The following is a 23661-nucleotide window of genomic DNA, read 5'->3' as shown; positions in this document are numbered from 1 at the left end:
GTTGCAGAGAGCAGGCATGTGCACTGAGTCCCACCAAGGGAGTTCACCATGGACAAGGCTCAGCAGAAAGGGCAGCCAGACTCAGACAGCCCAAATCCCACTGCTGTCCATGTGCCTTGTGTTTTCCAGCGTCTCTGGAGGCCCATGAATACCTGATTGAAAGGGACTAAGCAATGGCCAAAGGAGAAACTGGAAAAGAGCCCAGAAACAGTAAGTCTAAAGAACAGACCGTAAAAACCAAGGCGCATCATGACAGTCTTCATTCACTTTGCCATCCTTGGGGCAATGGCACGTGATAGACAAAAAACTAAGTATCAAAATCCCTGCCAAACCAGAAAGATGGAGCTGAATTGAAAAAAATACCCTGTGCAAGACTGCTCAGGCAGTATTTTACCTGCCCTATCCAGGGATGATCTTAGCTTTGTATTTATTGCGTGCTGTTCTTCACGTTCAGAATTGTTTGGAACAGAGAAATATCAAGAGATTAAAGGTTTGCCCTCATCAGTGTTACACAGACCTTCAGTGGTACAAGAGAACCAGGGAAAAGGAGAATGGTGATTCAGATCCTGTGAAAATCATGTCTCTGTATGTTTACAATGATTTTAACTTCAACTAACAGCATCTGGACTTCCCTCAGAGTGATCCTCAGAGGTTTTCAGCCATATGGTGGATTTGAAATACCATTTTGATTTGAATAGTTCATGTCTGACTTGGTGTCCAATGGACACACCATTCCGGTAAGAGAAGTTGCTGCACTACATATAACAAATTGAGGCAAATTTCAGTGGGGAAACTCATAATCTCACCTGCAATATCAGTATCAGTTATTATGCCCAGTTACAGACACGAACAGTTCCCATTACTCACCATTGGTGTGCAAAAGCCCAGGATGTAACCAAGCAGTTTCAATGTCTGCTTTCACAAAGCAATATTAGCCACAATATCTGAGGTGAAAGAAGTAAGACCAAGATGAAAGCATATCCAAACAAATTAAATTAAAGTAACCTTTAAGAATAAACTTATCTTGTGCTCTGCAAATAACCTTATCTCCATGTTTAATAACAATTTGATGGAAATCTAAATTATCCCAAATTTTATCAGAATAAATCATCTAAACAAAAATCACTTCTGAAAAGGACAGATATTATTACTTGCCATCTGGAATGCATTACTCCTTTCCAAGCAGCATTGTTGATATTGAAAGTGTTGTAACAATATCCTTTTCTAATGCGGTTCCACAGTGGCTCCATCCATAATAAAAGTAGTCAGGGCCAGAGAACCCACTTAGCATGACAAGATCCCCAAAACTTGGATTATTTGGATAAAACTCTAATTGGACATTCTGTGTTTCATGATCTTTATGTATTACATTTCTTATAATAATTTTAAAGGAGACCAAGGAATGAGCATCGTCTAATCTGGGGAAATGATTTTTGCTGAACCATACATCCTCTACATTCTTGTAAATCCTAACCCCACACTAAGCAGAGATGGAAACTGAAAGGGGGGAAAATGTCCCATTTCCTGTCTTTCAAAGTCTAAAATAACCACACTTTCAGACTTTCTAGACTATTCAATCAGATCTGCAGTATGGCTACATTCCAGATTCAGGTATATACTGCAGAGAAGGAGGAATACACAACATTCTCATGCATGAATACCACTCAAGGTACAATGTCTCAATGGCTTTACACTCATAATTTTTTAGATCAAGTCCATCAAAGAGTGTCAGCCCAGTCTGGAATTTCTACATTAATGTTGTTGAATGCTGGGGTTTCATTTTTCCTAAAACAACATTTTAACTTCTGCCACCATGCTGGTTTTTATTTGTTGCTGTATTGCGTATCCCAGCACTATTCCCTCTTTAAACTTAAGGAAATGATCAGATACAGGCAGATGGATATCATATGATTAATTTCCCTATGAAATTAGACCAAAAAGGATAGAAGTTCCCTGGACTTTGCAGCCAAGTATCTACCCCATTATTTTACACTCCTTTGTCAACATGCTGGTGTGCTACGTGATCCTGACTTAACCTATATGAACTCAGTTTTTCTAGCTGTATATTTTTGTGATGATGCAAAAATAGTTCTCCATTGTAAAAACCTTTTCAGAGCTTTATGGGCAAAAACAAGAAGTGATTGCAAAATAAATAAATAAATAGATAAATTAATTCATCACAACAGAGATGCTGGAGATGACCAGTTCCAGCTGTCCTATCAGCCAAACACTTTCAAGCAATTTAGCCCACAGCAGCAAATCTCAATGAAAAACTACTCAGGACCAGAAGAATCAGAGCCACTTGAGAACATCTTTGAAGTCTTGGTGTTCACCATCAGTTTGCTCTTCCCTGAGGTCCCTTTACTGTGCTTTAGCCTAAATACCATCCCTTCTCAGAGAATTAAGGAGCCTTGGGTGCAACTTCACATTGTTCTTTGCCCACACTGAGAAATGAAGCCCATGATTTGCAAGAAGCCACAATACCAGCAACAAAACATTGTCCATGTGGTTGTTGGCAATTGCTGGGACAAAACATGGCTTGAAGTCATGACAGGACCTTGAGTCCCTCCCTCCATCCCCACCACCCTCTCTGAGATCCAGCTGTGAGTCTTTCTTCTTGCTTTCTTTATTCTCTGTGCTGCCTGATAGTAGAGGTTTTGCCAGTCTACAACAAGAAACAAGAGAGCCATGTCTTTGTCCTCTGGCTGCCCAGGGATAGGGCAGTAATTCATATTGCCGACATGCCAAGGACTTGCCAATGATTTCAAAAGCAATTTTGTTATAAATGATTCTTCATGGTGAATTTCCTTCACTCACCAAAGGAGGAAAGCAAAGCAAAATGACAAAGAGCTTCATTCCTTTTCTTTGGAAACTGAGATTTATTGTAGGCGAACTGAGGATTCCAAAACATTACTCCTATAAGGGAAGGTAACTCAATCTCCAATAAAAATAAACAGCCATGTTTAAATAAACCTTCTGCAATTTGTTACTGCTTTTTTTCTTCCCCAGAGGCTGGGGGAACATTTCTTTCGTCTAAGATTGAGCTACTGCACAAGATGCCGCTAAGTGCCTGCTCTGAAAAGCCAGGAAGAGCCTCTGTTTTGTGTGGCCTGTTAAGCCATAAGAAGGATAAAAGGCAGAGAACAAAGGGAAAAGTTAAAGTATGATGAGCTGCATTTGAAGTGACTGACAGATGCTGGTTTGCTGCTCATGGGACTGCCTTCTACATAAGAGTAGAGGTTTGCTCATCCTTCTGCCCTGATTAATGTGTATATGTAGAGAAGGATATATATGCAAAGCCTTCCCCTGATACGGCCTCCTACAAGCCATTGGTCAGTGGTTTAGAGAATTCCCATAACTTATCCGTCAGTAGTGAAGTCAATAAATCACAAACCAGTGAAACAAAAATGGCAATACAAGTGTCTCATTTCACCAATACAGATCGCTTGAACCCACTTTCAAAGCACATGTTGTAGAGTTAACAGCAAGGCGCTGACATCAAGGGGATAAAGTGCTCAACACAAGGAGCAGTAAATTGATTGAACTGAGCTTGGAAATAAATGTGGACACTCAAGAAAAAAGAGGTCATGGGCATCCAGCCCAGTGAAGTTAACATAGAAATGAATCTACCTGTGACTCTTCTGTTCCCACCGTGTTCTTTGCTCTGCATACTTCTGTTCTGAACCTTTTCTTCCTTAGCATGAGCTGTTAGGAAAACACATTGGAGAACTGTGAATCCCAATTGCCCTGTTGAGATAAGAGATAATTAACAGCACGGGGCAAATTAGTCACGGAGTCACTGGGGACTGCTGTTCTCAGATGATGCAAACCCTTCTCCTTGATGTGGCAGATTTTGCCTTGTGAAGCCTGTTGTGCTATAGGAAGGCTGTTCCTTCTCAGTTTATCAGCAAGAGAAAGGTAATTACAACACTTAAAAGCCATTAGGATAAAGAAGGGCAGAGAAGAACAGTGATTTACCTATTTGGGTATTTCTGAAATGGCTAGAAGACTCACTGATAGTTAATGGTGAGCTGAGCTTCTCTGCTAAAGACCAGAGACACTCAGCTGGGGAGATGCAGTGGCTCTGGCAGAGCAGAGAGATAAGTCTAATTCACTCCCTGTGAGTGAATTCACTCCTTTCATACATAACTTCAGGCAAATCAAACAGCACTAAATCCCCTGATGAGCCAAGTAGCCAGAACATCCTACGGTGTGAAGCAGGTTGCTGTTGCCAAGGCTCATTTTCCAGTCTGTGGAGACAGCAAGACACCTGTGGACTGGGATCCTGAACAGCTGGCATGGGAGGCAGAGGGATGCTGGCCAAGGGAAAATGCCTACAGAAGAATGCCGACAGAAAAAGTATGCCTTCAAGCCAATGCCCTCAGGGGGGAATTAGGTGCTCCAGCTGCTGCCTCCCATTCTTCCCATAGCAATCTCCATGTCTGTATAAAAGGTCTAATGGAGACTCCTCACCTGAATCGCAAGAGCCAGCCCTCACTGTGCATTCACTGAGCTGTGTTGTGAGGGGGCACAAGAGGCATGAGACATGTCTCTCACCCCTGTGCCAATAATTATGTCAATATCTTATGCTGTGGGCCGGATTGTAAGTGACAGCTCTTTTCTCCACTTGGGCTGGGCAGTGTAGTCATGCCAAACTTGTCATGCCAAGTTCCAGAAGGGGACATCGCTAAGGAAATGAAGATGTCAATGGATTATTAGGGGCTTTCTGAATCAGTAACAGCCAAACAAAGGAGCATTAAGGATCTGTACTTTGAACCATCACATGCTGAGCTAAGCTACTACCAGGCAACTACTTCCTTTCATGGCTTCAGTCCCAGGTGCCTAAATTGTCTGTTTATGGGATTCATTGTCCCAAGCCCTGATGAGGCAGAGAGGTAGCACCTGAAACCCTCTGCAGTGCTCCTAAACCACACGGGCTGGATAAATAACCCTGCAGGAAAGCTCAATTTCAAAATATTTTGCAGTGAAAGTAAAACAACTCGGCATAAAAGTACAACTTGTTCTTCGAAGTACGTTCTTGTAAGTACAAGTTGTTGTGATCTCTTCCTATAATTTGCCAGATTGATTATGAATGTATTTTTTTAATATTTTTTTTCTTCTTTTTTTTTTTTTTTTACAAATTAAGATCTGCAGAGTGGGTAGAAAAACTCCTCCCACGTTGTGCCCTCCTGCTTCTGTCTGTGACGGCCCTTGATGGTTTCTAAGAGCTGCGTGAATTGTCTCATACTATCTAATGGAGCTCCAAAAAAACCACTTGAAAGAACTCAGAAACCATCACCATAAAGTGATGGAGTATTTTAAGAACCCATCTCAAGTATCTTTCCGACACAGATATTTCACTCAGCTACAGGGCTTTTTATCTTCTTCACAGAATAGGTAGTTTTCTTCCCAAGAAAATAGAATGCTAATGCTTTGGATCCTAGTTCTCCTTGGCAGTCTTTCAAGTTTCCATCATTTTGCAACCTAGCAAGGATTAAGAGACTTCCTGATGTCCTGCTCTTCTCTGAAAAGGAACACATGGATGACGTACTCCTTTTAGCTGTAATACTCATGCACACAATCAATGGGGATGTCTTGCCTGCTTTCCATTTGTTGTTCTCTCTTCTGCTGCCCCTGCTGCAATGGTCTGCTGAAATACAGTGCCAATGCAAGAGATTTGGACAAGAGTGGACTTTAGCTTGGCAGTCTATTTGTGGCACTCATACATCCTTAACCTTGGCATATTTTATAATCTTATATGCATATTTTCCCAGTACCTGAATAATCAGGGTGCTCTCTATAAGGGCAGAAAGCCCACGTCCAGCACCATTTTAACTGAAGCTGTCTGCTCCTCCCACCAGCCAGGGCATACATATTTGTGCCATTATGATAAGAGCACCCACTGCTGTAAACTCAGAAATGTGAGTTCCAATAAATGCTTCATACAAAGTATCTGACCCATAAGGACTCAGTTGGGTCCTTCTTTGGTGCAAAGAAAGATAAACTCCCTCACTGACCTCACTGAGCCTGTTCATGTACAATCTCCACATGATGAACAAGAATATCAGAGTCTCTCTGGAAACTACAGACTTGTCTGCCCTTGAAGATGACTTCTCCCACTCAACTGTCCTTAAATTTGGGACTATAGCTGTAGTTTCAACACAATGATTACGTGGCAACTGATTAAAGTACAGACCTAGTCTTAAACCTAGACCACCGTGCAAGTTTTCATTACATACATTTATTCACACTCTCTAGAGGAAGCCTCTGAACTTGAAATAGAACAAAAGGGAGAGTCAGCGTGAAGAGAAAGTGCAAGCTAAATGCGTTCTATTTTTACTTTTAGTTGCTGTATTATGGGCAATAATCCAAGAAAAAAAAATATTTAATAATAGCCAAGCAATGTTATGTTTGTAGTGCCTCGCTGCAATAATTTTCAGATGGATAGATATAAAATAATCCCACATCAAAGATAAGTGACGTGCTGGTTTTATCCCTTTCTGATGTGTCTGCCATCAGATACGGTCCAGGAGAGAAAGAAATGTAGGAAGTGGTAGAAGGGTGGATAAGTCATCAAGCCAAAACCCATTCCTGGTTCACCAGGTTCATCTGAAAATTATTAGCATCTGCACCTTGCCACTCAGTGATATTTGTCAAGATATCCTTCAAGCAATATTCCTGACGAGTTTCTACTTGATATAAGTACCCTGTTGTAAAGCCTGTCATCAGACTGCTACACAGCATCTGGGTTTCCTAACAAGACTAGAGCTGGGATAGGCAGGGAGATGCTGTGGAGGGGATCCACTGTGACTACCAGTAAGAATTACTGTCAATCAGAAGCATACAGAAGAAAGTAGCACTTAGATTCAACCAGCAGAGAATGGCAGAACCACAGGGGATATATCAATGGAAGAACAAAATCTTTGTCCCTCTTGTTTACGAGAAGCAAAAACTCAATTCTACCTATTCTAGAACATCCACCATAGCACACCTAGGAAACAAGTTACCAATAAAGCTAAACAAGACACTCAATCATGTACTTCCATCCTTAAAAAAAATTAAATAACAACAATAAGGAGAAGGAATTTCTTGCTTTGCTTATCCTGAATTCTGGATTTCAGCTACCAGGCCCTCCTAGCTGAACCACAACCCAACAACGACTTACCACACACAGTACCTTTGGCTGCAGTGGGCAGGAAGAAGTGAGGCTGTGATTTCTCTCCTGTCCCCAGGGAGGTGCCCACTTCTGACATGCTGTTGCCAGCCACGGGTTACACCATAATTCATGTTCTCTACCGCAGTCCTTTGAGGAGTGAAGGAAGAAGACGACATGTCTCAAAGCCTTCTGTATTTCAGGAATGAAAACATGAGAGCAGGCTTATTCAGGAGTTCCTTCCAGGACTCTGAAAAAAGAAGTAGGAGATTGGAAAGGAGAGAGCATTCCCAGTAGATGAGGTCCCTTCTGAAAGGTCCAGTGTATTATCCTAGTAAAGTAGCTTAGACTGAAGATTTACTTTTACTAATGAAATTCAAGGCTCATATCTGAGCTCTATAGAATAATAGAATCATTAAGGTTGGAAAAGACCTCCAAAAATCATCTGGTCCAATCATCCACCTACCTCTAATACTGCCCACTAAACCATGTCCCTTGGTGCCACATCTCCACTGTTCCTGAACACCTCCAGGGATGGTGATTTTACCACCTCCCTGGGCAGCCTGTGTGAGTGCCCGACCACTTTTCTAAGGGCTGTTCTTCTCTGGTTGATGCTGAGCACAGCAGTTTCATGCCTTGCATGCTGTCCTCTGCCTGGGGTGTCTACTGTGTGAGCAGGGCTGGAGTTACTGTTGGAGGCATCTTCCAGGAACAACCACTTAGAAGGTATTTTTCTTTGGGCTTAGGAGATTTTTGGAACAAAGACTGCTTCTTCTTACTGTAGTGTGGATAAAATGAGTCTGAGGTCTCAGCAATCTTCTGGCCATGCAACACAGTCCATCCTCTGTGTTATTCAATCTCCTCTATGGAATGGCAAGAGAAGGGGAATGGGAGGACCACAGTGGGTGTGCAGGAAGAATGAAATGATCTACAGCTCTTCTAATATGAGTGTTTATTACATTCCCAATACGATAAAGCTGAGATCATGAGTCCCTTTCATGCCAGTACTACTAAACTGTTATTGTTTCCTGCATGTGGAGGTGGAAATGTTGTATTTTAGCTCCGATTTACTTTTTTTCTTATTTTGTGGTTTCCGTGTACTAAAACTGACTAAAAGGAGTAATGTGTCCTCTGTAATGGTCAGAAACAGCTGCCTTCATGTGATCTCACAGCCCATTAAGCAATGCCAGGCCTGAAGGTGTTATTGGAGGAAGCATTTTTATTGCCAGTATTCCTTGTGTCTCTGGGGTTCAGGCACCAAAGCAGACTGCTACCACTGCTCAGAGAAACAGCAAAAACCTCTATGCAGCTACTTAGACCAAAACTGGCTGAGTTTCCTGCTAAGATGGATTTGTGCACATTTTTGATTTGCATGAGATTTTATCACAGCATGCAAGTCTTGGTTTTCTGCCTCAACGCAGGGATTTCAAACCCAAACACACATATCTCTCTGTCTGCTTTTTCTTTCTGGAAGCAACGCTGGCAGAAACAATTCTCTTCCAGTATTTTCCCTACCAAACCAACAACCAACAGTCTTTGGTTTTCATTACAGTAAGAGTTGATTAATCTGGCACTGATTGCTCCTCACTTTATAAGGGCACAAGGCCAGCGCTGACATACAGTAATTATGAGAGTCACCAAGATGAGTGCAGAAACCAACTGCAAGAGACATAATGTCAAACCTCAGCACCTAAATTATTCTCCTGTAACACACGTGTGTAATCTGATAAATCTGAGTAATACCAGGTCAGGGAGAGCTAGCAGACAGTGTCCCTGACCCTTGAGAAAAATTAAGCAGCTCTGACATTATAATGGCATAAGTAGCTACCATCGTTACATCATTAGGTTTATTAAGGAGATAATTTCTACCTGTCGTTGTGACAGATGCCAAAGATAGAGTCTACTTTTTCTACTCGTAGTTACAAACACCTCTAAAATGGCAAGATCCTGAGGGATGCAGTAGATACTTTATTTGCCCATATAATTTGCCTAGCTAATAGTCAACATCTGTGCATTTACATAAGCAATTACACATGACTCAATACCCAACCAGTCAAATACCAGCTAGCCTGCTATGGACACACCTTTCTTCTTGGTGGGTTTCCTCTGGATCCAAAAGTGCCTGGAAAAGAATGAATCGATCCAAATGACTTCACTCTTTGTTGAGTGAGTTTATGTATAACAAAAGAATTATCACAGAGATTTTTGATTTTCCCAAAGCTGTATTAATTCTCCAAACTACTGGGTTTAGAAATCAGATAAAACAAGATTAATCTGACATTGTGGTCAGTATGATTTATTTAAGACATCAACGAAGCTTACACTTGGGACTGGTATTCATAGCAACAGGAAAAGTCCCAGACACTCTTCCTTGCAAACTCGGTGCTTACATAGGGAAACTCCAGAGTGATGGGACGATCCCTCTTGACAGAAAACCTCGGAACTAGTAAAATACCAGATTTTCAAAGTAATATAATTTCAAACATCTGTTGAGACACTGAGTAGGGTGAAATCTTCCATAAGAAATAGATCAGGAGCTTCTTTCTATTCCCCACTTCTAGAACTCTGCAAGAAAAGCCACTTTCCTCTAATACTTAACTTTTAAAACACGATGTCTTTCTTGAAAAGCCGGAGAATTTATTCTACATTCACCTTTTTCCCTAAATCTTTAAAATATTGTTTTGTTTTGCTTCTTTAAAGCAAGAATTTCATATACCTCATTCCCTGTTTCTTGAGTTCCTGTGCTCTTCCTGGGATGATACTGCAGAGAAGACCACGTGTCCGTTAGCATCTTCTAAGAACACAAGGAAATAAATAAATAATCTGTCTTTTGGGTTGTGGGTTATTCTTTTAAACAAAGCCAGAATTAATTGCACTTTGCCCTCTATTTTTCCAAAGAACCTCAGAAACTTGCTGTAAACCAATGCAAGGTTCTAACAGCAGAAATAAATAGATGTGCATTTATTACACAGTAAACAAAAATAAAACAGAAACTCAGTGGTTGCCAAAGTGTCATCATCAATGGGTAAATCTCATGATAGCAAGCAGCATCCGTCAGAGGATGCATAGCACAAGGGCCAGCATGGCTGTGCGTGGTATATCCTTGAGCTGAGGCATGCATATTTTGAAGGAGACCCAGACAGCCTTTATGAGAGGCTCCCGAAGGTCTCGGTGCCATTTGTGCATCCCTCCATCTCTCCTCAAACTGGGCCTTGTTCCAGCACATAGCTGAAGTCTAACCATTGAAACCACAAGGAATTTCTCTTGGTCCAGCCAGGAGAATTCAGATGTTCCCCTTTTTAATATATTTTTGGTCTGGAATTTCTCAAGAAAAAAAAAAAAAAAAAAAGAAAAAAAACCTCTGCAGTGACAGAATGTCTATGGGAAAAAAGTCACATCTGCCCCTGCCAGGACCAAAGGAGACCCAAGCAGCTGTGTAAGTTTCTGCTTGTTCTCCGCTCTCCTATATGGAGATGCCACTCTATAGGAGCCAACCATCAGCAATACAAAACCTAAGATCAGTTGTATTAAAAGGAGTTCATAGGACTGTAGAAACATTAATGTTGGAGAAGACCTTTGGGACTGCTGAACCCAGCACAACCCATCCTACCATGCCTACTGACCACATTGCTCAGTGCCAAGTCTCTTCCTCTGACACCTCGAGGAACTGTGACTCCTCCACCTTGCTGGGCAGCCTGTGCCACCATATCACCACTTTATCTTAGAAGAAAGTTTTCCTAATATCCAATCTGAACCTGAGTTCTAGAGGAAATTCTCATTTCCACTATTAGTTGATCTAACATCTCAGAAGGAAGAGGAGAAGGTATCTCCAGGGTCCCTATGGAGAACCAGGATAGACAGTATAGCTGTGTGCTGAGGCACAGCCTCTCCCCAGCCTCTGCAGTTTCCCTGATATAACTCCTACTAAGCAATAATTCATGGTTCCTGACTAAGCTATAGCAAGTCTTATGGGAATCAAGGAGATAAATCGTCTTTGGTTTTCCATAAATAGAAGTGATGGAAACAGAGCACTTCTGCTGCCATAGATACTGCCAGAAGGGTTTGCAGCTTCTCTGCTCTGTAAAATTATTTTTCTCCGTGCCTAAAAACATATTTACACTGGGAACAACAGGCTGTGTGGAAATGGCATCTTTTTATCCTGACAAATCACTGGAAAATTAAGCCGCAGTCCTTGATAGACCACACTGAAAAATAGGACTGAGGAAAACATGAAGAAGCTTGAATTGACTTCAGTAATGGCAAAAAGCTCTGGCTTTGCTAGTACTTGCACTTTCTAAAGCAGCTCCAGTCATTCACGTGCATCATCCCATAGCCCATCACTTCGGTCCCCTCTGCTTCCCCCATGGACATCTGATGTTAGCAGGACAGATCTGACCCACTTTTCTCTTGGTATTTTGTCTTCCTGTATAAAACTTCAGCACTCCCAGCTAGATAACCTGTTGAAGCAAGGTTAGATCTATTAAATACAAATGCACCTTTAGTTGCATTTAGAAATGCGAGCTGGCAGCAAGGAACCTTTGGTGTCATCTTACCTAGATTCTTTTGCAGCAACCACAGTTCTACAAATGGTATAAGTGGTAACAAATTGAGTCCTTCCAATCCAGAGTCCATAATGGAGAGCTGCAGTCTGTTGATTCTAAGCACAGATTAGTGTAGGAAACCACTTTCTTCAGCCTGGATGTTCATCAAATCTTCCCTTGAAAAAGTCATATTATTCATTGTTTCCAGAAAATTAGACTTTACAACAGACACCACAGTGCACATCTTTCCTTCCGCAGTTACTCATACAGTCATTACTTTCAGTTTTCATCAACTGATTTGAATAACATTAAATTAATTATATCTGTCATTAATCACCCTGACCCTGGACAAAATTCCCATATACAGAGAAAAAACTACAGAATCTGGTCTGGAACTGCTCCTTTATAGGGTCATACTGTTTCCCCAAGAGGAAAAAGGTTCATCTTCCTCAATGATGGGAAAAAAAAAATTGGCCAAGGGGCAGGAAACACATGGGGTTTTCTTTTAATGCCTCTCTCAAAACATTCCCACTCTTCCAAGGGCAGGGCTGTTGGTATTTTCTTTCCCATCCTTCACCAGGACTCTTCCTCCTGACACTGCTAACATTTATTTGTCATGGCTGGGGAAAAGAGGTGAACCGAATCACACATATATCCATTTCTAAGAAAGGCTTTTAAAACCCTCCAAGATGCTTTTGTCTGAGTGTTCGACTGTATTGTCTGAGCAGCTGCCAGACCACCGGCCATGAGGCTCTATCAAGTTCAACAATTCTTTGTTATTTTATATATTTCTCCAGTTGGAAATAATCAAATATTTCTCACTTTGAGTGGAAAATCAGTCTTGAAAAATTAGTGACGTTTTAAGACAGAAATAGGACTTTCATCACATAATAATAGGCATGATCATCTTTAGATCTCATTTTTTAGGTGTGTTTTTTTGCCACTGTTCCTAGAATACCACTGAAAGGAGTTGCATTCAAATTTAGAATCATAGAATCATTAAGGTTGGAAAGGTTACCAAGATCATCTAGTCCAACTATCAACCCATGCCTGTTAACTTGAGAAACGATTATTCTGCAAGCGCAGTGACTGGAATAGATTCAAGAATAAGAACTAAACACTTCACAAACTCATGGCATCTTGGATCATGTTAGCCCAGGATTTTGATAGAAACTCATAGAATTCATATCAACACAACAGATTCCATCTCTGCAAGGACGTAGCCATGGCATGAACTTATAAATACCAGCCCATTTCTGTTGTTCCAGGCTTGTTTTCTTCCACATATCTCAGAGGCTGCAAACATAACTCCTATTCTTGCACTTCTCCTGTCACAGATAGCAATTGGTGATAGCCTCACTGAAACTGACTGAAAAACAGACAAATCTCTTATGAAGATATCCTTGTCTACCTGGTCAGTCATTGAGAAAAACTAAACCAGCACAGGATGCTACCAACCCAACACTGTATTTGCATTTTCAGCTCACTTAGATGCTCTGGAATGACTTCTTATATCAGGCTCAAACTATGAGAGTCTCAAGTAGGTTCAGGCACCTGAGTGGGGAGATGACCATTATTTATTACATAGGAATGGAAGGGAAGGATTCGACCAGGATGGATAGCTGCAGAACAGGGGCTTGGAGAACACCACGTTCTTCTGTCTTGAAGCCATTATCTCCTTTAAAATGCAGAAAGCCACAGTTTCTCTCAATGTGAACTTGCACTGAGCAGAAAGTACCACCTGCTGCTTTCATTCTTGGCAATCTAAGGCATGTTAAGTCAATATTATCAAACAAAGGCTGCCAAAATGTAGCCCTCTTCTTCACCCTGAAGAATTTACAGCTTAAGCTAGATTAGGTAAATATATATATATATAAAAAATACAAGAAAGTGGGCAAGACAGATAAGATATGCAACACTTCCAGGTGCGAACATGAGAAATAGGATTACTAGATATGTTACTTAGAGAGATTCGTAGGAAAAAGAGAGCCTGCAAGTATTTAGGGAAGTGAACTGAAAACACCACTTACTGCTGGGGAAAAGATTGGATCTTTGTTGAAAAACACAGAACAGAAAACAAAGAACCTTTTGTTTTCAAGCTGTGTCAAAAGCACTTTCAATGGTTTTGACGACCTTTCAAGGGAAAGTTTTTGACAAATCCCATACTCAGCCTTACAAAAAAAGAGAAGGGGCAGGATGCTGCAAAAGAGAATGGAGGTGTAAAGACATTGATAGGAAACAACAGCGATGGAAAATGGAGGGAAAACACCAGGAAAAGTTAGCTATGAGGTCAATGATGTGTATGATGCAAAAACACAACGTGTCACAAGAGAACAAGCAGAAATGGGATGATCAATGCTTCGTTCCTTGCAGCATGGAGGCATAAAGGCCTAAAAGTCTCTGACAACACTTCACCAAAGCACCTTGGCTGCTCTAAAATAAACACTTTGCAAAGACCAAGATTTAAGAAAAAATAAACAAACAAAAAAAAAAGGACAACATAAGATCGTCTGTTTCTAGAGATAGGGGCTGGGAGTGAAATAAATCCGTGCTGCCAAAAGAAAATCTGTACACTGCACTGTGTGCTGCCTTTCAGGTCGTAAAAAGAAATATGCTGCACATGAGGAATTTGTTCTTAGCTCTGCTTCGTGAACTGGCAGGCAACAGCCTTTAAAAAAGTCACTGTCGTTTTTATAGAAGGAATTTTAACAAGATGTTCTGTCCTTGAACGGGGGCTATTCCCTATGTCCCTGGGCAAATGATCCCCATAGCCAAAGCAAAGCATGTGGGACTGGAAAGCAAGCAAACGCACAGCCTCTGTGCAAAGAGCCAGATGCAAACAGGAGCTGCTGAAATGGACTTTCTTCTTGTCAAACACAACGTAAATCTCTGCTTCTGAAGCAGCTCTCTGAAAACCAGCTTCTCCTGGGCTCTGCAGCAAGGTGGATTAGTGAATAGATTTGTGGGACCACAGCTGCTGCTGGCATTTGATGCACTTGCCAACCCATCTGCAATGTCCTTCTGCTGCTGCTACCTCCAAGCACGCTTCAGGTTTAGTAAGCAAGGACAACTCCAGGATAAACTAACATAAACTTCTCCACACCATTTTCTTAATGTCTGATGAATCTTCCAGGTATGTTATCCCAGCAGGTCTCAGCACTATGCCTGTCTCTCCCCTTGCATGGAGAATGGGAAATGGATTATTCCACCACTAGGCAGCAACACACCCCCAGTGGATGGCCTGCTCAGAAGACCAAGGCATCATCATTTCCTTACTCTGGTTCAGCCACTCATTTCACCATGCTGTGGATGCAGCTACCATCCTTACAACACCACATGGGAAATGCTTATTCCTCTGTAGGGATTAGTAGACTGGATTTCCACACTATGAGTTCAAGGAAAGCCTTCCAAAAAGCCACATCCTGTGTGAGTCAGGTACAACAGTGCATGTAAAACACATGCTGGCTTTGTAGTTGCAGCAAGCAGTGATGTGATATCCTGGGCAGCTGCCTCCTGTGCCTGCATGTCCCGTGTTCATGAATAATCCAAAGGGTAACTGGGTTATAAAAGATTTAGTCAGTCCTCAGAAGATTTTAAGGGTTTTGGACATGAGTATAAACACGTTTATGTTTATTCACAAGTAAATACAAATAACAAGGTGTTTTTCTTACTCTGCCTGGCTTTGATACATGTCAGACATTTGGGTGGTAAGACATGATGCAATGATGGTGATGGGACCTTCCTACAGGACCCAGCAAAGGCAAAGCATCAGCCAGAATATCTGGGCAAAAACTGTACTTGTTTCCAAGCCACAGCATTTATTCAAAGCCTACTGTAAAGATATTTTTCTTTCCAACTGCTCATGATTTGTGCTAGGTTATTGTTGGCTACTCTGTCATGTGTAGATGGTTTCACATCTGTTAGCCCGCAAAGAGCCGCATTGTTCTCTCCTCTCTCTGTTTCTCTTTCTGGGATTGTTTTGGAAAGGACACTTGTAGGCTACATAGGCTTCACCTTGCCCTTAAATCATTTCAAAACTCGGGTGGTCAATTTAATGTGTATACAAAAGAAAGACCTGTTTTTGGTGTTGAAAGTCATGGAGATATCAGCTTTCATTTACTGCTTATCATCTGCAGGGTCATAACCTTCAACCATTTTCATCAAATTCTCAAAGATGACCAAGAACAGTTCAAACATTATAAGGGTAAATGTACTTTGAATGCAATATGGCTTAATTTTAACCAGCAGAAATTTCAGAGAAGAAAACAGAACTTGCTGACATGAAGTATGTGGACTAACTCATCTAGTATTCTGTAAGGGCTATAAATCTGCCTGGAAATGAGTCATAAAATGCATTGTAGAAATGTGCAATCAAAACTATAACATCAGCTTCAGATTTATGATAGGTAACTTAGAGAGTGTTGCATATGTGAACTTCAAACCAAATGCTGTTCAGCTGTATATTTCTGCAAGCATTTGAAGAAAAATCCTTTCTCCTCTTTCCCTTCACTTGAGATGAGTCTAACATTAAAAAAAAAAGAACATATTTTCTATAAATTTAGTGTTTATGGGAACAGCAGTGAAAAATAAGTAATCTGAAAGACAACAGAAACCTGCCATAGAAACTGAGATACAGGACAACACATCACTGATCTAAAAACTCATTAATTTTAAAGAGAATTCTTTCTCTACTGCTAAGATTTAATTCACTCCGTTTTACTTATATATATATATACTTATATGTACTTACACATATCTCTCAGTTTTACTTATTACCTTATAAGATTTATCTGACCTCTGTACTTCCACTGTAATTATCCTGTTGGTGTTAGCTTCTCTTTTTTTCCTCTCCTTAAAGACAGTCACGGTATTTCTGTGAACAAATGAGATGGTGAGAACAGGGAAAGGACACTGAGAAGGGATGTGGTCTACTGGCCATGGAGGTGGCGGGTTGATGGTTGGACTAGATAATCTTAGAGGTCTTTCCCAACCTTAGCAATTTCAAATTACATGAGATCAGAGCTCTATCTCATCCAAATTTCTCTGCACCATAAAGCAGTCAACAAATTGCCCATCACTCATGTACAGCTCTGTTAGTCTGCAATGATTACTCAAGAAAAGGTTACAGCAAGCTTTACAGTAATGATTCACTTACCCATAGACGGAACATTACCTATGACTGATATCTAAAATAATCAAAAACTTATTTTTTCTGCTGATATCAGCTAGTCTTCCTGAAATGTTCACAGTCATTTTTGTAAATGTGTAAAAATGAATCTCTGTCCTTGCATCCAGTACATGGAGACACTCATGGCAGGTATACATAGGTATGGAACAGTTTCATCTAAACCTTAGTTGTAATGTATCTGGGATGCTCTTTGCTTTTCACTGTTGCTTGGCGCTCAGGGAGACAGTTGTGCAACCTTTCATACGCAGTTATAATCTGTTGCATTTCTGCCAGCTATAGTGGAAAAAAAAATCAGCATGGAGTTCCTTGGCTGGACACTAAACACAGTCTTAAAAACAATTCCAGGGTTTTGCTAAGGCTCAGTGTCCAGTATTAGAGACAGCTGATGTGTTCAAGGTCCCAAAGCTTGGACACCTTGCTTCACTCTTACTGCCTGGGACTGTCTCACCATGTATTTCTTTGCTTTGGGGTTACTCTCTGTTTGCTCCTTCTCCCAAAAGACTGCAAGCAAAGTTTGATTTTGCTTGAGTATGAGTACTTCTGTACATTTTGCCAGCTAATTTGTAGTTTGTGGCCCAATGTTATCCCAGCAATCATTTTACGGTCCCATTACCATTGTATGATCGCATCTTCCAAGCAAACAGAAACCCTTTTTGTCATCAAATCATCGTGTCAAAAGCAGATTTGCAAGCAGAAGTGCAATACAGAAGCCTCCAACAGACATCATAAAAACTCTGAGCAAGCTAATTCTGTGGCCAAAAGTAAATATCCATATTTGAGTAAGACAACCAAAAAGCTGCCAAAGCCTGACCTGTTATGAACATGTGACATAGGAAATTAATTCTGCTGAAGTAGCTCCAGAATAAACCGGACAGTGTTGCCACGGGGCAGAGCAGAAGACCAGTGAGTAGTCCAATAAATAGAGGAAAAATTCAGAATTTATAGCTAGGCAGTAAGTTCTCTTCAGCTCCTGAGTAAGGGGAGGTTCAGATTGGATATTAGGAAAAACTTATCCAAAAGAGTGGCTGGGTACTGGCACAGGCTGGCCAGGGAGGTGGTGATGTTACTGTTCCTGGAGGCGTTCGAGATGTGACACTGCAGGGACGTGATTAGTGGGCAATATTGGGAGGTGAATGGTTGGATCATGATCTTAAAGGTCCTTTCTAACCTTAATAATTCTGTGGTTCTAAGTTGTAATATGTGGCTGTGTTACCCCAAAACTCACAGCTGGTACCCATGGTCTCTCCTGGACAAGAAGAAGGGGACCAGATGCCTTCATCCTTCCATCCCTTCTTCAGGCACCTCCATCTGAATACAGAGGCAAAGACTTTCTGGTCTTCATCTATACACAAGGCAGTTTGCCTGTGCTTCTTCTATCCATGGCACTGGAAAAGTCTGGGTAGATGTGAGACAAATCCCTTGCTTGGTACAAAATGTTACTCCCAGCCAAGCCTATCTATAAACTATCAAGAAACTGTCACTATCAGTCAGGAGAATAGCAAGTTTTGTTCTTCTTTACAGCTCAGGATATATTAGAAGAAAGTGAGAGTGAAACACAGAGGGGAACTGGCAGGCAAAGCACAGGAGCACACAAAAAAATGCAGATTCAGGGGTGGGAAAAACCATCCACCAAATAGCTTATTATTTTAAGCAATAGTATATGGTCTATATATCTTCCTTCATAGACTCACGACATTATCCACTGTTATCCACATATCACACAGTATCACTCACCACATATCTACGTGATGGATTTTCTCCCCACTGGTGACACAGTGCTTCGGCATGTGGCAGGACAAGAAATATTGATCTCTCTGAGCCACTCCTGACTCCAGCACACAATGTCCTGTGCTGCAGTCCAAGACTTCAGCTGCCTTTTCTGCTCCACTTTATCACTGATGTCTTGGCTGCGTCTTCTGCTTATTCTCTGCTGGTTTTTTTTTCTTCATAGATCTCTACTGAAGCGGTGAACACAGAGCTGAGATTTATAAGAGCTGAACGCTCTGACAGTTGTTTGGGATGGAAACTATTAGCCTCCAGAGCCTGACAGCTGATTTTAAGCAAACCTCTCTATCTATTTATACAAATCCTCTCTCTGTAGCACCTTTACATGTAAACCTTGTCAACATATTCACCAGAAGCACTAGAGGAGCTGCAGGAACCAACAGCTAAAGCAGTGAATTTGGGCTCATGCCTTTTGCTCTGCTGTCAACCCTGCACATTCCTCCCAATGCCTCAGTCTCCCCCCCCAGGTCCCTGAACACACTCAGCTCTAGGCTCTGAAGAACCTCCAGCCTGTTAGTGTAGACCCTGTTTCTGGAAACCCTGATTCTTGCTGCTTTGATTATTATCTTTTTTTTTTTTTCTTTTGCAAAGGATCTTTGCTTAAAAAAGAAAAACATGGAAAAGGGGAAGATGATACTTCCCCAAGGGAGAGACACCATCCGATAAGAATCTCAGTGCTGGCACAGCTGTTGTTAACCTTGAAGCTGGAAATGACTGTCTCAGAACATTCATAATAGAGACTAATGAATTCAGTATCTCAGAAAGGGGTTGCATAGCCAGATTACCTTTTTCCTCCTTTCTCACCCCAAAGTGCTTGAGGTCACTTCAAGCCTGAGTTGGATGGGATGGGAGGATGCTTGCAGGGGAAAAGCAGGGAGAGAAAAGTTTAAGTAAACAGAAGTTACTGCTTTGCTGGGATGTGGCCGTGGGCTCTGTTGTTTCCTTGAAGCAGAGTTGGGCATCCACCCACCATTTCAATGAGCTGGGACATGTGCCAGAAGATGGGGCCATTCTCGGGAACAAGAACTCCTTGTAATGGCATATCCCAAGGGCCAGAGGAGCTGTCGCTTGGCTGTCCCTACTGTGTAGCCTATACTGTTCCTTGCTGAAGGACACCAAAAGGCAGAAGGCATCCTTGTTTCGGATGGGAGATGCCATGGGATTTCTCATTGCAGGGATTTGAAGGAAAGCTTCATGTTTGTGATTCCCTTTGCATGAAATAAAAGGCACCAAGACTGACTCTGGCCTGAGCCTGGCTCTTTGCCTGTGGAAAACATAACAGTATGCAATGTTCTTCATGCCAGTGGATAGACCAATAACTATTTAATTACTGTTTATGGTAACTGAATCTCAATAGAGAATTCAATAGCACATTTTTAGGTTCTTAACTCACCATCAATACATTCTTTCCACATATTCTAGGTATGATAGTGCATTCAGGAATATATTGGTTCAGAAACACAATAATTATGTCTATGGGTAGTCATATTGTCTCAGTCTGTGGCAAATTCAACCCAAGATTCTCCCAGATGGTTTTGGCTGGTTTGAAGAGCTGATGTGAAGCCCTGCTGGGGCTGGTGTAAAGGAGCTGCAATGCAGAACCAAGAGCTCTGTCTTATTGTAGATGACAACCACAGCCTGCACAAGCATAACCATGACTGACAGGCTGCTGTTGACATGCTGCCAACAGAGAACTCGACATTAACAACCTCTTTTCAAACCCTCATCCTTCTCACTGGACTCACCCCTTCTGGTTTTAATGTTGTCAGTCCTCATTTTAATTAATAACAGCCAGCTACAGTGCAAAACGTCCACCTGTCCCCCCTCAGACCAAAGTAAAAACTCATTAAAAGCCCGAGACACGTGTAAGCTTTCAAGCAATGAAACAAAAGCCTAGGAAATACCTTGATACCATTGTCCCAGGGAACACGGACTTTCATTTCTTTTCATTTCTTTAGCATCTGGTATGAGTTACTGGGGAATGATGAGCCGTTCAGCCTTGGAATCCTTCCACCCTGCAGATGCAGTAACAGAGTCAAGACACCTGTACCTAAAGCAAAACCATCCAAGTCTGATCGGATATGCTACCTCATAGACATTATTCTTTTCAGATGAGAGGTACTTTTTAGGCCCTGACTATACTGGAAAGACAACACTGTAATCTGTGCAGAAGATCTTAATTTCTGGCACAATAATCCAGAGTCAGGACATTTTTGCGCTCCTAAAATTCCTCACCTTGAGTTTACAGTCAGTAGCATTAATCTTTATTCCCTCACCAAAAAACACAAGCTAACTTTCTGTTGCCTTGCCAGCATCGTCTGGCCATAAAGCCCCAGCCCTGTTACAATGATGAAGGAATGTGCTGCAATGCTATGTCTTGCCAAGCCTGAGGTAGGATTATTCTGGATTCACCATGCCTTTAAAACTGCTGTATTTTGCTGCCTATCTGCTTTCCTGATGGGAGAAGATCTGCGGTGGTCAGGAGACCACAAGACCCCTTCAGCCAGATTGCCAAGAAGGGGATATGTGCTGTGTCTCAGCTGCTGAGTTGATGGCACTGATCTCTAGAGAAGGCAGGTTGGCATTGATGGACCAGTCTGCATTGGCACAGCTATAGCAATATGTGTATTTTTGCAATCACTGCTCTTGGAGTGACCCCAGGCTGTCTGCTCACTAGCTCCATTTTAGGTTGTTGCCCAAAAGTCGTCATTGCTGCATGAATAATGGAGACTAACAGAAACATCCTCTGTGCTATTGGCTCCCAAAAAAATAAACTCCAGTTCAGGGGTGACCATTTAGCAGATTATAACACAGGTTTCATAAACTCAGATGGTATCTCAAGTTTAATCCTACTACTGGGAGTTTTGAAGCTCATGGTGTTGGTTGAAGGCAGTGGCTACTTTGCTGCAATGTCAAGAGTAAAGAAGTGTCATAACAGAGCAGTGACAGGTCAGGTCACAGAGCATGCATGATGGAGGAGCTTTGGCCACAGCCCTAGACAGGTGGGATCATGAGCTGACACTGCCAGGGTGGTATATTTTACTGATGCAATATTATCACAGCGTAAATAATGGTGGGAAGTGAAAACAGCTCCATTTATAACAGTCAGAAGTGACACTCTAAGTCTCAACTTGTCTCCAAATAAATAATCCTCTTGATACCATTGCTAAGATATATGCTCTCCACCACAGGCCTCATCTAATGAGCAAGAGGCAGCCTGGAGGGCAAACTCAAATAAATACCATTTGTGCCAAGCTCACAAAGCGTGTCTTTGCAGTCTGGGGATTGGACCACTTGGGTCAAGAGGCAAAAACCATCTCAGGTAGATGTGAATACCTACATGCATGAGCAAACAGCTTTGCAAGAGCCAAGTGCAGTAGGCAAAGCTATTTATCATAGGCAGGGTCCAGAAACAAATGAAGTGACCTGTAAAACCAAATACTTTTATGACTCTTATTGAAAGTGCACAGGATATTCATGTTCCAGGATTCGACACAATGGCTGTGTCTAGCCGGACATACTTTTAAGTGAACTCAAGCTCTGTCTGGGCTCAGCATCAAGCTCCACAAATCTCTATCCAATCCTCACACCTGATGGCACATTGAATCAGCTCAGACAATATTCTGGAGTTTACATTCCACTTCTTCAGCCCCTCAATCCCCACAGCATGCTTCCAGCCAGCCTGCCTTCCTGCAGGGAGAGCAGGGAGATAAATGCATGTGGAATGCTTCAAAAAGCAATGGAGCCCCATGAGAAAACAGACTTTCTGCATTGGTGTGGAACTTGGACTGTGGAGCTATGAAGCAGAGTTGCCAGCAAACACCTCCAAGCACCAGATACAAGAAATACAGCTATTTCAGTTAGGAAAGGGTTCTGGTCAGACCAAATCCCCACAGAAAAAGAGTGCTAACTTCTAAACTCTAACAGGTTGCTGAGGCCTCATCTGGCCAAGTTTTGAAAATCTCCAAAGATGGGGATTTCACAGCCTCTTTGAGACCATACTCACTGAGCTGCCATCTCTTGTTGCTGTTTCTTAAGGACATGGTACAACCAGATCCTGCTGGTTTCGTTCCCATTGACTTTTCATTGGCTGCTCTTCCTAGAGAAGCAGAATGAGACAAAAAACTTCGAGTGAAGCATTTAATATTGGACTCAAAGCATTCAGATTTCAAAGAAAACTCAAACAAAAAATGTTTTCTCTGTTCATAGTATTTCAGGAGTTTCTCCTTCCAAGTTTATTGAAGAGTCAGGATTGTTGTCTTGATAGTAATACATAAAGTCTGCAATTCAATTGAACCATCACCACAATTACCACGAACATTGGACTCTAGTGGCTCTAACATTTTTCTGTATGAGTTCCCCAGCTCTTATATCTATCGGCTTGGCCATATTGATTCTGAAGGAGCCACGATAATTTACAGTCTCTGAGGAGCTGGTTCCACAATGTTATGTCATGTCCGTATACTCGTGCTGTCAACCTACCAAAGCCACTCGCTTTCTTTACTTAATTTATTGCGCTGACCTCTGAAACTGAAATTCCTCTGGATTCCTTCTAAAGCCTTCAGATAAACAACATTTAACGGGGAGGGGGGTGGGAGGAGGAGGAAGAAGAGGAGCCTGTAATCCTATAACACAGAATCATTTAGGTTGGAAAAAGTCACCAAGCCCAACCCCAACCCATCCCACCATGCCCACAAACCACATCTCTCAGTGCCACATCTCTGCGGTTCTTGAACAACTCCAGTGATGGTGACTCCATCACTTCCCTGTCAGTCTGTGCCAATATATGGGATTTAGTCAGAGAAGAGAAGGAGAGGAGATGGATTGCAGCCCAAAGGTCTTGTTTCTCAGCCCTTTGAAAGCTGTCAGAAGGATTGATTAGGCAAAGGCTGCCCTGAAGACAATCATTTCCTATAACGATGACGAAGAACTGGAGATAACACTGGCAACAGAAAAAAAAGTCTCTTCATTGGGACAAAAGCCAGAACACTGAT

General features: G+C 41.8%; 2 long non-coding RNA genes across 2 annotated transcripts; both read right to left on the bottom strand.

Annotated features, from left to right (window-relative positions):
* Positions 1 to 709: 709 nt before the first annotated feature.
* On the bottom strand, positions 710 to 10474 carry LOC116653964. The gene is made up of 5 exons (XR_004308648.1): positions 9870 to 10474; positions 9238 to 9275; positions 7178 to 7403; positions 3631 to 3747; positions 710 to 944 (listed from the first exon to the last, which is right to left on the bottom strand). It is a non-coding gene; the product is annotated as an uncharacterized LOC116653964 (long non-coding RNA).
* LOC107319396 lies at positions 10475 to 20676 on the bottom strand. Its single transcript, XR_001557802.2, has 3 exons — positions 18617 to 20676; positions 11707 to 16567; positions 10475 to 11610 (listed from the first exon to the last, which is right to left on the bottom strand). It is a non-coding gene; the product is annotated as an uncharacterized LOC107319396 (long non-coding RNA).
* Positions 20677 to 23661: the final 2985 nt, after the last annotated feature.

Source organism: Coturnix japonica, chromosome 11 (assembly GCF_001577835.2).
Source record: "Coturnix japonica isolate 7356 chromosome 11, Coturnix japonica 2.1, whole genome shotgun sequence".
In the NCBI taxonomy this organism is placed as follows: Eukaryota; Metazoa; Chordata; class Aves; order Galliformes; family Phasianidae; genus Coturnix; species Coturnix japonica.
The sequence above is the reverse complement of the archived record's forward strand: the minus strand, read 5'-3'. Positions and strand labels throughout refer to the sequence as shown.